Genomic DNA, 15,879 nt, shown 5'->3' on the forward strand with positions numbered 1-15,879 from the left:
GCTCAGCTTTTGAGGAGGAAAGAACTTGGCTAAGAAAGCCGTGACCAGCTTATCCCAAGAGTTCAGGCTGTCTTTGGGTTGAGAGTCCAACCACACTCTAGCTCTGTCTCTTACAGCAAAAGGGAAAAGCATGAGCCTGTAGACTTCAGGATTTACTCCATTAGTCTTAACAGTATCACAGATCTGCAAGAATTCAGTTAAGAACTGAAAAGGATCTTCAGATGGAAGTCCATAAAACTTGTAGTTCTGCTGCATCAGAGAAACTAGCTGAAGTTTCAGCTCAAAGTTGTCTGCTCCAATGGCAGGAATGGAGATGTTTCTTCCTTGTAAATTGGAATTAGGTGCAGTAAAGTCACCAAGCATTCTCCTTGCATTATTATTATTTTCGGCTGCCATCTCCTCTTCCTATTCGAAAATTTCTGAAAGGTTATCTCTGGATTGTTGTAATTTAGCTTCTCTTAGTTTCCTCTTCAGAGTCCTTTCAGGTTCTGGATCTGCTTCAACAAGAATATTCTTGTCCTTGCTCCTGCTCATATGACAAAGAAGAGGGCACATAAAAAATAATAATAATAATAATAGGGATCCTTTATACCACAGTATAGAAGTCCCTGTGTGAGTGGAAGAAAGGAAGGGGACAAAGAATGTAATGTAAGGAAAGAAACACAAGGGTGAGGAGAGCAGAGATGTGAGGTGAGGAGATGTTAGTAGATGAATAAATAATTAGAATAAGATGAGAGAGGGAAAATTTCGAAAATAATTTTTGAAAAAGAGTTAGTGATTTTCGAAAATGGTTTTTGTAAAAGGTTAGTAATTTTCGAAAATAAAAAATCAAAAATTAAAATAATTAGTTAATTTAAAAAGAATTTTTGAAAAAGAGGGAAGATATTTTCAAAAATTAGGGAGAGAGATTTAGTTAGGTAGTTTTGAAAAAGATAAGAAACAAACAAAAAGTTAGTTAGTTAGTTGAAACAAATTTTGAAAAGATAAGAAGTTAGGAAGTTAGAAAAGGTATTTTGAAATCAAATTTTTGAAAAAGATAAGATAAGAAGATATTTTTGAAAAGATATGATTGAAATTAGTTTTGAAAAAGATTTGATTTTAAAAATCACAATTAATGACTTGATTCACAAGAAATCACAAGATATGATTCTAGAACTCAAAGTTTGAATCTTTCTTAACAAGCAAGTAATAAACTTGAAATTTTTGAATCAAAACATTAATTGATGATGTTATTTTCGAAAATTATGAGATAAAGATAAGAAAAATATTTTTGAAAAATATTTTTAAAATTTTCGAAAATAACTAAGAAAATTGAAAAAGATTTGATTTTTAAAAAAGATTTTGAAAAAGATAAGATTTTCAAATTGAAAATTTGATTTGACTCATAAAAACAACTAGATTTTAAAAATTTTTGAAAAAGTCAAATCTAATTTTCGAATTTGATGAGAGAAATAGGGAAAGATATTTTTTTTTATTTTTTTGAATTTCTATGATGAGAGAGAAAAACATGCAAAATGACTCAATGCATGAAAATTTTGGATCAAAGTATGTGATGAATGCAAGAACACTATGAATGTCAAGATGAACACCAAGAGCACTTTGAATGTCAAGATGAACATCAAGAACATGTTTTTGAAAAATTTTTAATGCAAAGAAAACATGCAAGACACCAAACTTAGAAATCTTTCATGTTTAGACTCTATGAATGCAAGAATGCATATGAAAAATAAGAAAAGACACAAAATATGAAAACATCAAGATCAAACAAGAAGACTTACCAAGAACAACTTGAAGATCATGAAGAACACTATGAATGCATGAATTTTTCGAAAAATGCAAGATGAGTATGCAATTGACACCAAACTTATAACATGACACAAGACTCAAACAAGGAACATGAAATATTTTTTATTTTTATGATTTTCTAATTTTTTTTGTATTTTCTTTTAATTTTTTCGAAAATCATTTTGAAAAAAAGAAAAATAAGGATTCCAAAATTTTTAATATGAATTCCAGGAATCTTATGCTTTTTAGTCTAAAGCTCCAATCAAAAGGTCAGGCATGGCTTAATAGCCAGCCAAGCTTTAGTAAAAATATGAGTGTAATTCATTCAATTTTAAGCCAAAACCTCAGTCCAAAAGAATTTAGACAAGGCTTTATAGCCAGCCAGGCTTTAGCATGCTTCATGAAACACTAGAATTCATTCTTAAAAATTCTGAAGAAAAATATATTTTTGAAAACACAAAATTTTTTTTTTCGAAAACAAAGGAGAAATTTTTGAAAGATTTTTTGAAAAATTTTTGAAAACTTTTTGAAAAGAAAACGAAAAGAAAGTTACCTAATCTGAGCAACAAGATGAACCTTCAGTTGTCCAAACTCGAACAATCCCCGGCAACGGCGCCAAAAACTTGGTGCACAAAATTGTGATCTCTGGTAATGGATCCAAAAACTTGGTGCTCTAATATCAATTCATAATTTGTCACAACTTCGATACAACTAACCAGCAAGTGCACTGGGTCGTCCAAGTAATAAACCTTACGTGAGTAAGGGTCGATCCCACGGAGATTGTTGGTATGAAGCAAGCTATGGTCACCTTGTAAATCTCAGTCAGGCGGATAATAATTGATTATGGAGTTTTCGAAAATAATACTAATTAAACAGAAAATAGGGATAGAAACCTTATGTAATTCATTGGTGAGAATTTCAGATAAGCGTGTAGAGATGCTTTCGTTCCTCTGAATTTCTGCTTTCCCGCTGTCTTCATCCAATCAGTCTTACTCCTTTCCATGGCTGGCTTTATGCAAGGGCATCACCGTTGTCAATGGTTACATCCCCTCCTCTTGTGAAAATGGTCCAAATGCTCTGTCACAGCACGACTAATCATCTGAGGTTCTCGATCATGTTGGAATAGGATTCACCCTCCTTTTGCGTCTGTCACTACGCCCAGCACTTGCGAGTTTGAAGCTCGTGACAGTCATTCAATCCCTGAATCCTACTCGGAATACCACAGACAAGGTTTAGACTTTCCGAATTCTCATAAATGCCACCATCAATCTAGCTTACACCACGAAGATTCTGATTAAGAGATCTAAGAGATACTCATTCAATCTAAGGTAGAACGGAAGTGGTTGTCAGGCACGCATTCATAAGGAATGATGATGATTGTCACGTTCATCACATTCAGGTTGAAGTGCGAATGGATATCTTAGAAGCGGAACAAGTTGAATTGAATAGAAAAACAGTAGTACTTTGCATTAATCTTTGAGGAACAGCAGAGCTCCACACCTTAATCTATGGAGTGTAGAAACTCTACCGTTGAAAATACATAAGTGATAATGGAGTTCATTGGTCTCGGCCCCAGAGGGGAACCGGGGTAACCAAGACTCTATGATCCGAAGATAAAACTCAGGATGTCTAATACAATAATAAAAAGTTCTATTTATAATAAACTAGCTACTAGGGTTTACAGAAGTAAGTAATTGATGCATAAATCCACTTCCGGGGCCCACTTGGTGTGTGCTTGGGCTGAGCTTGAATGTTACACGTGCAGAGGCTCTTTCTGGAGTTGAACGCCAGGTTGTAACGTATTTCTGGCGTTCAACTCTGGTTTGTGACTTGTTTCTGGCGTTTAACTCCAGACAGCAGCATAGAACTGGCGTTCAACGCCCTTTTACGTCGTCTAAACTCGGCCAAAGTATGGACTATTATATATTGCTGGAAAGCCCTGGATGTCTACTTTATAACGCAATTAGAAGCGCGCCATTTTGAGTTCTGTAGCGCCAGAAAACCCACTTTGAGTGCAAGGAGGTCAGAATCCAACAGCATCAGCAGTCCTTCTTCAACCTCTGAATCTGATTTTTGCTCAAGTCCCTCAATTTCAGCCAGAAAATACCTGAAATCACAGAAAAACACAAAAAATCATAGTAAAGTCCAGAAATGTGAATTTAACATAAAAACTAATGAAAACATCCCTAAAAGTAACTAGATTCTACTAAAAACATACTAAAAATAATGCCAAAAAGCGTATAAATTATCCGCTCATCAATGAGGAGGGAAGGTGAGTGGAGGTATTTGGGAATCCTGTGGGGTCCACAATTCTTGAGGGGTCCACAGATCCTGAAGTATCAAGGATTTACATCCCTGCACCAATTAGGCATGTAAAATGCCTTTGCATGCATTTCTGGCGTTTAGACGCCGAAGTGATGCTTGTTATGGGTGTTCAACGCCCATATGCAGCATATTTCTGGCGTTGAATGCCAGCTTCATGCTTGGTTCTGGCGTTCAGCGCCAGCTCCATGCTCTGTTCTGGTGTTGAACACCAGCCAGATGCTCCTTACTGGCGTTTAAACGCCAGTAAGTCCTTCCTCCAGGGTGTGATTTTTCTTCTGCTGTTTTTTATTATGTTTTTAATTTTTGGATTTATTTTGTGACTCCACACGATCATCAACCTAATAAAACATGAAATAGCAAAGAGAAAATAAAATAAAAATGATTAAATAACATTGGGTTTCCTCCCAACAAGTGCTTCTTTAATGTCAATAGCTTGACAGTGAGCTCTCATGGAGCCTTACAGATAATCAGAGCAAGGTTGGGACCTCCCACCACCAAACTTAGAGTTTGGTTGTGAGGGTTCAACACCAAACTTAGAGCTTGGTTGTGGCCTCCCAACACCAAACTTAGAGTTTGACTGTGGGGGCTTTGGTTGACTCTGCAGTGAGAGAAGCTTTTTATGCTTCCTCTCCATGGTTACAGAAGGAGATCCTTGAGTTTTAAACACAAGGTTATCCTCATTTAGTTGAAGGATCAATTCTCCTCTGTCTACATCAATCACAGCTCTTGCTGTGGCTAGGAAGGGTCTTCCAAGGATGATGGATTCATCCTCCTCCTTCCCAGTATCCAAGATTATGAAATTAGCAGGGATGTAAAGGCCTTCAACCTTTACTAACACGTCCTCTACTAATCCATAAGCTTGTCTTACTGACTTGTCTGCCAATTGTAATGAGAATAAGGCAGGCTGTACCTCAATGATTCCCAGTTTCTCCATTACAGAGAGGGGCATGAGGTTTATCCCTGACCCAAGGTCACATAGAGCCTTCTCAAAGGTCATGGTGCCTATGGTACAAGGTGTTAAGAACTTTCCAGGATCCTGTTTCTTCTGAGGCAATGTCAGTTGATCCAGATCACTTAGCTCATTGGTGAGCAAGGGAGGTTCTTCTTCCCAAGTCTCATTACCAAATAATTTGGCATTCAGCTTCTTGATTGCACCAAGGTACTTGGCAACTTGCTCTTCAGTAACATCTTCATTCTCTTCAGAGGAAGAATAGTCTTCAGAGCTCATGAATGGCAGACGGAGATTTAATGGAATCTCTATGGTCTCTATATGAGCCTCAGATTCCTTTGGGTCCTTAATAGGGAACTCCTTCTTGCTTGAGAGACGTCCCATGAGGTCATCCTCATTGGGATTCACGTCCTCTCCTTTCTCTCTAGGTTCGGCCATGTTGACTATGTCTATGGCCTTGCACTCTCTTTTTGGATTCTCTTCAGTATTGCTTGAGAGAGTACTAGGAGGGGTTTCAGTGATTTTCTTACTCAGCTGGCTCACTTGTGCCTCCAAATTTCTTATGGAGGACCTTGTTTCACTCATGAAACTCAGAGTGGCCTTAGATAAATCAGAGACTAAATTTGCTAAGCTAGATGGATTCTGCTCAGAATTCTCTGTCTGTTGCTGAGTGGATGATGGAAAAGGTTTACTATTGTTAAACCTGTTTCTTCCACCATTAGTAAAGCCTTGTTGAGGCTTTTGTTGATCCTTCCATGAGAGATTTGGGTGATTTCTCCATGTGAGATTATAGGTGTTTCCATAGGGTTTACCCATGTAATTCACCTCTGCTATTGCAGGGTTCTCAGGATCATAAGCTTCTTCCTCAAAAGATGCCTCTTGAGTACTGTTGGATGCAGCTTGCATTCCATTCAGACTATGAAAAATCATATTGACTTGCTGAGTCAATATTTTGTTCTGAGCCAATATGGCATTCAGAGTATCAATTTCAAGAACTCCCTTCTTCATAGGCGTCCCATTATTCACAGGATTCCTCTCAGAAGTGTACATGAACTGGTTATTAGCAACCATGTCAATGAGTTCTTGAGCTTCTGCAGGCATTTTTTTTAGGTGAATGGATCCACATGCAGAAGTATCCAACGACATCTTAGCTAATTCAGACAGACCATCATAGAATATATCCAGGATGGTCCATTCTGAAAGCATGTCAGAAGGACACTTTTTGGTCAGTTGCTTATATCTCTCCCAAGCTTCATAGAGGGATTCACCTTCTTTCTGTCTGAAGGTTTGAACATCCACTCTAAGCTTACTAAGCTTTTGAAGAGGAAAGAACTTGGCTAAGAAAGCCGTGACCAGCTTATCCCAAGAGTTCAGGCTATCTTTGGGTTGAGAATCCAACCATACTCTAGTTTTGTCTCTTACAGCAAACAGAAAAAGTATAAGCCTGTAGACCTCGGGATCAACCCCATTGGTCTTAACAGTATCACAGATCTACAAGAATTCAGTTAAGAACTGAAAAGGATCTTCAGATGGAAGTCCATGAAACTTGCAGTTCTGCTGCATCAGAGAAACTAATTGAGGTTTCAGCTCAAAATTGTTTGCTCCAATGGCCGGAATGGAGATGCTTCTTCCATGTAAATTGGAATTAGGTGCAGTAAAGTCACCAAGCATCCTCCTTGCATTATTATTATTTTCGGCTGCCATCTCCTCTTCTTTGTTCGAAAATTCCTGTAAGGTTGTCTCTGGATTGTTGTATTTTAACTTCTCTTAGTTTCCTTTTCAGAGTCCTTTCAGGTTCAGGATCTGCTTCAACAAGAATGTTCTTGTCCTTGCTCCTGCTCATATGACAAAGAAGGGAATAACAAAGAAAATATGGAATCCTCTATGTCACAGTATAGAGATTCCTTCGTGTGAGTAGAAGAAGAAAAGAATGTAATGTAAAGAAGAGAAGAGGAAAAACTCGAACACAGAGAGGGAGGTGGTGTTCGAATTTTTGGATGGAAGAGAAGTGTTAGTAGATGAATAAATAAATAGAAGGAGATGAGAGAGAGAATTTCGAAAATTAATTAAAAAAATAAAATTTAAAGTTAAATTTTGAAATTAAAAATTGAAATTAAATTAAAATTAAAACAATTAGTTAATTAAAAAGGAATTTTGAAGAAGAGGGGAAAGAATTTTCGAAAATTAGAAAGAGAGAGTTAGTTAGGTAGTTTTGAAAAAGATATGATTGAAACTTAATTTGAAAAAGATTTGAAAATCAAATTTGAAAAGATAAGAAGATAAGGAGTTAGAAAAGATATTTTAAAATCAAAATGTTCTTTTTTGAAAAAGATATGATTTAAAAAGATATGATAGAAAGATATGATTAAAATTAGTTTTGAAAAAGATTTGAATTTTAAAATAAAAATTAATGACTTGACTCACAAGTAATCACAAGATATGATTCTAGAACTTAAAGTTTGAATCTTTCTTAACAAGAAAGTAACAAACTTGAAATTTTTGAATCAAAACATTAATTCTTGATAATATTTTCGAAAATTATGAGATAAAATTAAGAAAAAGATTTTTGAAAAATATTTTTAAAATTTTCGAAAATAAATAAGAAAAATGAAAAAGATTTGATTTTTGAAAAAGATTTTGAAAAAGATAGGATTTTCAAATTGAAAATTTGATTTGACTCATAAGAAATAACTAGATTTTAAAAATTTTTGAAAAAGTCAATCCAAATTTTCAAAATTTATGAGTGAAATAAGGGAAAGATATTGTTTTTTAATGATGAGAGAGGAAAACATAAAAAAGACTCAATGCATGAAAATTTTGGATCAAAACATGTGATGCATGCAAGAACACTATGAATGCCAAGATGAACACCAAGAACACTTTGAAGATCATGATGAACATCAAGAACTTATTTTTGAAAAATTTTTAAGAAAAGAAAAACATGCAAGACACCAAACTTAGAAATTTTTCATGTATAGACACTATGAATGCAAGAATGCATATGAAAAACAAGATAAGACACAAAACAAGAAGACATCAAGATCAAACAAGAAGATTTACCAAGAACAACTTGAAGATCATGAAGAACACTATGAATGCATGAATTTTTCGAAAAATACATAAATTCTTAGCAAAACGCAATTGACACCAAATTTAAAAATTGACTCAAGACTCAAACAAGAAACACAAAATATTTTTGGTTTTATGATTTTATAAAATTTTTTTTGGATTTTTTGAAAATTAATTTGAAAAAGGAAAATAAGGATTTCAAAATTTTTAATATGAATTCCAGGAATCTTGCATTGTTAGTCTAAAGCTCCAGTCCAGGAATTAGACATGGCTCACTAGCCAGCCAAGCTTTAGAAGATACAAATCAGTCATACAACAACAAATTTGATTAGCAACAACTAGCTTGCTCTTGTGATGATGATTTGGAAGCCACAGTCCAAATGAATTTAGACATGGCTTTACAGCCAGCCAGGCTTCAACATGCTTCATGAAACTCTAGAATTCATTCTTAAAAATTCTGAAGAAAAATATATTTTTGAAAATACATTTTTTTTTATTTTTTCGAAAATAGGAATAATAAAAACAAAAAGGTTAAAATTAAAATAAAGTTACCTAATCTGAGCAACAAGATGAACCATCAGTTGTCCAAACTCGAACAATCCCCGGCAACGGCGCCAAAAACTTGGTGTGCGAAATCGTGATCATTCTATTCCTTGGTAACGGCGCTAAAAACTCAATACGCACGTTCATGATCTTATATCTGTTTCACAACTTCATACAACTAACCAGCAAGTGCACTGGGTCATCCAAGTAATAAACCTTACGTGAGTAAGGGTCGATCCCACGGAGATTGTCGGCTTGAAGCAAGCTATGGTCACCTTGTAAATCTCAGTCAGGCGGATTAAATTGTATTAAGAAATTATAGTGGATGAAAATAAATAAAATATAAAATAGGATAGTGATACTTATGTAATTCATTGGTGAGAATTTCAGATAAGCATATGGAGATGCTTTCGTTCCTCTGATTTCTGCTTTCCTGCTGTCTTCATCCAATCAATCCTACTCCTTTCCATGGCAAGCTTTATGTAGGGCATCACCGTTGTCAATGGCTACATCCCATCCTCTCTGTGAAAAAGGTTCAAATGCTCTGTCATGGCACGGCTAATCATCTGCCGGTTCTCGATCATACTGGAATAGGATCCATTGATCCTTTTGCGTCTGTCACTACGCCTAGCACTCGCGAGTTTTGAGCTCGTCACAGCCATCCCTTCCCAGATCCTACTCGGAATACCACAGACAAGGTTTAGACTTTCTGGATCTCAGGAATGGCCATCCATGGGTTCTAACTTATACCACGAAGACTCTAATATCTCGGACTCGGTCCCCTGTATTAGATATCCAAGAGATATCCATTCAATCTAAGGTAGAACGGAAGTGGTTGTCAGGCACGCGTTCATAAGTGAGAATGATGATGACTGTCACGATCATCACATCCATCATGTTGAAGTGCGAATGAATATCTTAGAAGCAGAATAAGTTGAATTGAATAGAAAAACAGTAGTACTTTGCATTAATCTTTGAGGAACAGCAGAGCTCCACACCTTAATCTATGGTGTGTAGAAACTCTACCGTTGAAAATACATAAGTGATGAAGGTCCAGGCATGGCCGAGAGGCCAGCCCCCAAATGTGATCTAAAGATGAAAACTAAAGATGTTCCCCAAAGATGATTCCAAAGATGATTCCAAAGATGTAAATACAATAGTAAAAAGTCCTATTTATACTAAACTAGTTACTAGGGTTTACAGAAATAAGTAAATGATGTAGAAATCCACTTCCGGGGCCCACTTGGTGTGTGCTTGGGCTAAGCATAAAGCTTTCATGTGGAGAGGTCATTTTTGGAGTTGAACGCTAGTTTGTAACGTGTTTCTGGCGTTTAACTCCACTTTGCAACTTGTTTCTGGCGTTTGACTCCAAAATGCAGCATGGAGCTGGCGTTCAACGCCAGTTTGCGTCATTTAAAATCGGGTAAAGTATGGACTATTATATATTGCTGAAAAGCCCTGGATGTCTACTTTCCAACGCAATTGAGAGTGTGCCATTTGGAGTTTTGTAGCTCCAGAAAATTTACTTTGAGTGCAGGGAGGTCAGAATCCAATAGCATCTGCAGTCCTTCTTCAACCTCTGAATCTGATTTTTGCTCAGGTCCCTCAATTTCAGCCAGAAAATACCTGAAATCACAGAAAAACACACAAACTCATAATAAAGTCCAGAAATGTGAATTTTAATTAAAAACTAACAAAAATATACTAAAAACTAACTAAATCATACTGAAAACTATGTAAAAACAATGCCAAAAAGCGTATAAATTATCCGCTCATCAATGTGCTAGGCTGATTAGAAAAATTTTGCCCTGTTCTTGGAGTGTAAAAATAGTACTATCCAAATTGATTAATTATTCCTGAGGTTATGAATCTGGACTGAAACTCTTGGAGTGTCATTGGCGGAATATCCGTTCTGAATGAGAGTTCTTCGACTACATCTCTTTCTCCATATATTTTAGGTTGCCAGAGTTGATAAAGGTATTTGGACAAGGCATTTAAGATTGTCTTATAATCTGTAGGCCACATAGTAGAGTATCCAACAATATCGATCCTGTTCATGGTGTGTGGGTTGATGACAAGTCATCTTAGCCTAGTTTTACTAGTCTTTTTCTTTGTTTTTATTAGGTTTTATGCACTTTCTTGCATTATAAGTAAGTAATTTGGAATGGAATTGCATGGTTTCTTTGAATCAATCAACCACCATTTAATTGATACTAAATCATGAGGTTTAAGCTAAATTTAATTGATATTTAAATGATTTGTAAACCTTGTAAATTTGGTGATACTTTGATTGATTGTTTTGATTACTTGTAGGTGAAGAAAAGAAGAAAATAAGAAAGCGTGGCCAAAGAAGCGTGGCTCAAGGAAGAGAAGAAGTGGAAAAAGAAACAAAGAGGCGTGGCACAATGAAGGAGGCAAGCCACAACACTCTACTGGGAGCATAACAAAGAACTAAGGAAGCAAGCTTGGATGTTACGCTCTCCTTGAGAGCGGAGCACAATTTGGAACCAAGAAACAAAGGAGGGAAGAATGATGCTCCGCTCTCCTTGAGAGCATTATCGGGCTTCACTCAAGAATAAATCCAAAAACAAAGTTTGCTAGTGAAGGCTACAAGGTTCGAACTCATGAGCAAGGGGGAGTGGAGGAGCGCTACTTACAAAGGAAATAAGCCAAAAATGGTTAAAATGCTACCCCCAAGGATCGAACAAGGCACCCTAAGGAAGCAAGGAGTAAGGCGCCACTTCCTTCACAAAGAAAAGAAGCCAGCGCATGCCTCCAACAAGTTTCGAACTTGGGACCTCACCCAAGCAAAAGCCAATGCTCCGCTCCCAAGGAGAGCAGAGTGCTACTCTCTTCACTCCTTGCATAAGCTTGACATGGCCAGGGAAACATGGAGCACAACATGACACGGTCAGGAGGAGTTGGAGCGCACAAGACACATACCAAGCCACAATGCTCCGTTCCCACAAGAGCGGAGTGCTATCCTGAATGCCTCCCAAGCCTTGGCACACAACAAGGAGCTCCAACACAAGCCTCAATACTCCGCTCCCCACAAGAGCAGAGCACTGCACTGGGAGCAATTTCTCTTGGGCTGAAAATTCAATTAAAAATCTAATTAAATTCAAATCTTCACCAAATTAAAAAGCCCACCCAAATTCTTAAATCCAAGAATAGAAAGTGTATAAATAGAAGCTAGCTTGATTTAGTTAGGACTTTTTTTTTTGGAACCTTTTGCTTCTTAGAGAATTTTCATTTTATAATTTTTAGAGTTTTTACTTTGAATTTGGATCTTGGAGAATTTGGAAGGAGAATTGATCTCACTTCTTCCTTGTTCTTGCTTGAGCACTCTTTACTTCATGTCTTGGATCTTGGGTGAAGAATTGAAGAAATTCTGTTTCAATCTCACCTTGAGATCTCTTGTTTTATCTTTCTGCATAATTCTAAGAACTTTGATTTGATTTCAAATTCTGTTTACTGCTTTCACTCTTCTACTTCTTTTGCAATTTAATTTTCCATTTCTTTTGTAATTGTTCCTGTTAGATCAAGGAAGGATTTGAGATCTAGACTTGTTTTCTAGTCTCTTCCACTCCTGAGATCTTCAATCTCTCTTTTAGCTTCTGCAATTAAGATACATTTACTTTCTGTTTAAATTCTTCAAGCATTTTTACTTTTCTGTTTGAGATCTACTTCAATTTAATTCATCTCCTTCTCTGTTAATTGTCATTTCACTTCTGCTAGTTTAATTTCTGCAATCCCAGCTCCCTGAACCCTTTTATAATTCAAGTAATTGACCTTCCTTGCACTTTAAGATTCAGTCATTTACATTTCTTGCAATCTAAGCTTCTGCAATTTAATTTACTTGTTCTTTAAGATTTAGCACTTTTACTTTCTGTTCTCTTTAATTTACTGCAATTCTTCCCTCTCTTTTTACATTTTATGCAATTTAGCTTCTGTCAATCACAAACCACTCAAACCAATACTTGATTTGCTTGACTAAATCAACCACTAAACTAAAATTGCTCAATCCTTCAATTCCTGTGGGATCGACCTCACTCATGTGAGTTATTATTACTTGATGCGACCCGGTACACTTGCCGGTTAGTTTTAGGTGTTTGGAATTCATTTTCCAAAATACACCAGCAAGTTTTTGGTGCCATTGCCGGGGATTGATTAGATTGACAATGATTAAGTGAAGTGGAGATCTAGATCAAGCACTTTTTCTTTTCTGTTTCTTTAATTTTTAACTAACACACTAACTGTTTGAATTTTTGCTTAAGATAACTAAAACCCCAATTTAGCAATAGAATGGGATTTTCCTAGTTTTTCTGATTCTATGCATTTCTTGTATTTCTGCTCACTGAGTAAATGACAGAAGCAGTTTTCTTCTATTGATTTTTCAAGCCTGTCAATTGTTTGATACATTGTGTTAACTAATCCTTTCACCACATTTTCGCATGAGTATATTCAATCTTCACTTGGACTTTTTGTGATTGTGCAGATCATGGAGGGAAACTCAACGAATTCTAGAAATTGTGGGAGTAGAGTCCTCACCTTAGATGATAATGCAACCCATGATTTGAAGCATCCGCTCATCACCATGAGCGATGTTGCTCAATGGCTTGAAGCCTTCCCACAAGGAAGCATCATCGGATGGGAAGATCTAATGAATGAATTTATGGCCAAGTTGACACCACCCAAGGGAATTGGTAAGGTAGAAGCAGAAAGGCAACCATCCACACAAGAAAAAGGAGTGATGGAAACTGAAGGTGTAAATGCAGTCGTGAACCAAAACAAGCAGATGCATCAACAAACTCTGCAACAACTGGAGTTGATGGTCAGAAAAATCAATGAGTTGCAAACTGCTGTAGTAAATGCATACAACCTACCTCAAAATTCACATGGTTGGAATCAACCTGAAAAAGGTTTTGGAGCAATTAACTATGAGAAAAAAGTCATGAGCGATTACACTCTCCAAACAGTACCTCAAGCTTGTTCCAACACAAGTCTCAGGGTGATGTGTACAACCCACCCTGGAGGACTCATTCCAACTGGAGGAGGATCGAGCACCAAAATCAAGGACCAAGGGACTTCAATTACAACAACCCCAACTTCACAAACCACCAAAAACACCACCATACCCATAATAACCACTGCACACCACCACAACACCCCACAACCAATCAATCTCATAAGATTCTCAGAGGATCACCAACTTAGAGATCTTAATAGAGAGAATGATGAAGCACCAAGAGGTGACAACAAAGAACCAGGAAGCCTCAATCAGAAGAATTGAAAGGCAAATGGAACAACTGGCCAAGCACTTTGCAGAAATGGGTGAAAGAGGGAAAATACTTTCCCCAGAGCCACTTAAGACAACCTGAAAGACAATGAAAAAGTTACTAGGTGGGAGAAATAGAAAGAAATCATAGAGGAAAGTGAGAGGGCTATGGAAAAAGAAACAATCATCAAAGATAAGCACCACAGAGAAGTTCCTCAAGATGAAATAGAGGAAAGGAAGCCCACAGTAAGAGGAGAAGATCAAAGGCAACAGAACTCTCAACTTCCATGATCAAAAGATAGAGGATATCAAGCTAGTGACAATAAAGAAGTGCTTGTTGGGAGGCAACCCAACCTGAGGTAGTTTTCTCTTCATAACTATTTTAATAAAAAGGTTAATTAGCTTTATCTATATTGCAAGAAGCTAAGTTTGGTGTTGCACACCAAAACAATCTAAGGGAGAATGAAGGATTTTAAGTTTAGTGTTCCACTAAAAACTTCATCATAGAACACATTCTCACCTTCTGCATAATGCTAGCTTCAAGCATTTAGATAAACTAGTTAACTATTCTGCTGTTTCCTAGTTTTTAGTTCTATTACCTTTGGCAAAGAAAAAGAGTTTTACATATGGTCAATCTGATGCATGAGAACCATTGGCAAGGTACTAAGTTTGGTGTTCCCACACCAAAGTAAGTTCAAAAGCCCACAAATAACGCATGCATGCTAACCATTTTTCAAGTGCTTGGGAACAAGCAACTTTCAATATCATTGCAGAGTATCATACAAGTTTTTGGAAGGATTAAGCATCATCAACCAGAAAGAGGAAAAAGGAACGTGAAGACCAGTAATGATGATGATGAGGAATAAAGCAAGTAAACTCCAAAAGGTTGTATTGTTAAGTGATTATTTTACATCAGACACTGTTATGATTGAAAGTGCTATTGTACCCCTGTCTGTCTGTTTGTTTAGCATAATTTCTCTTTAATTCAATAATTGAGATACTTGATCATTCACAACCTTGTACTCTCCAAACTTGTTTGCACTCAATGTCTCAAAAAAGTATCACATGACAGTTCTTTGAAAAGAAGGATTAAAGAATTAAACAGTTTTGAGGCAAGCAAAAGATTAGGAGAAGTGGTGGTTCTAGTTGTATGATTATGCATTGAGGTTACATGCTTGTGAAAACTTGCATGGGAGCTCATAGGCAGGACATAGAGTTCAAAGAAGTATTGTGGAGATTCTTAAACATTTATTGATCCAAGAAGCAGCAAACAAAAGAAAATAAAGGGAATACAAAAACAAAAGAATATGGCCCAAGGCTCTGAGCATCAATTACTAGGCAGAAAAGAAGAAAGAAACAAGAACTCAAAGAGTTGTTATCCTAGTAAATGCTTGTGGTCGAGTTGTGTCAAAGAGAGAGGCTTGAGCAAGTAAATCCTTAGGGGTGCTTTAACACCTAATACCTTAAAACCAACTGGTTTAGGAGTATTGATTGAAAGCTTATCTAAAGAGCCGCTTTGAGACATGACACTTAGAGTCAAGGCCAAAACACAGAAATTATAAGCTGCTTCAAGGTAATTACCTATAGAGAGATCTCCATGATATTATTTGGATGAAAGTTCTAAGACCTAAGACTTCCAAGATGTAGGGACTAGTAAGCACTGAAGCCCTTGCATGAGCATATAATTTAGAGTTCACCCCACTGTCACTTAATCACTTCACTTACAAGATAGCACATGTTTTTCTTCAAATCCATTCTAATTGAAAGAACCTTTGAGCATAATTCTTTTCTTGCTTGGGGACAAGCAAGTTTTAAGTTTGGTGTTGTGATGACAAGTCATCTTAGCCTAGTTTTACTAGTCTTTTTCTTTATTTTTATAAGGTTTTATGCACTTTCTTGCATTATAAGTAAGTAATTTGGAATGGAATTG

General features: G+C 36.5%; 1 non-coding gene across 1 annotated transcript; it reads left to right on the plus strand.

Moving 5' to 3' along the window:
- Window positions 1-6,259: 6,259 nt before the first annotated feature.
- LOC112761243 (small nucleolar RNA R71) lies at window positions 6,260-6,367 on the plus strand. The gene has a single exon (XR_003181648.1). It is a non-coding gene; the product is annotated as a small nucleolar RNA R71 (small nucleolar RNA).
- Window positions 6,368-15,879: the final 9,512 nt, after the last annotated feature.

Source organism: Arachis hypogaea, chromosome 16 (genome assembly GCF_003086295.3).
Source record: "Arachis hypogaea cultivar Tifrunner chromosome 16, arahy.Tifrunner.gnm2.J5K5, whole genome shotgun sequence".
Lineage (NCBI taxonomy): Eukaryota > Viridiplantae > Streptophyta > Magnoliopsida > Fabales > Fabaceae > Arachis > Arachis hypogaea.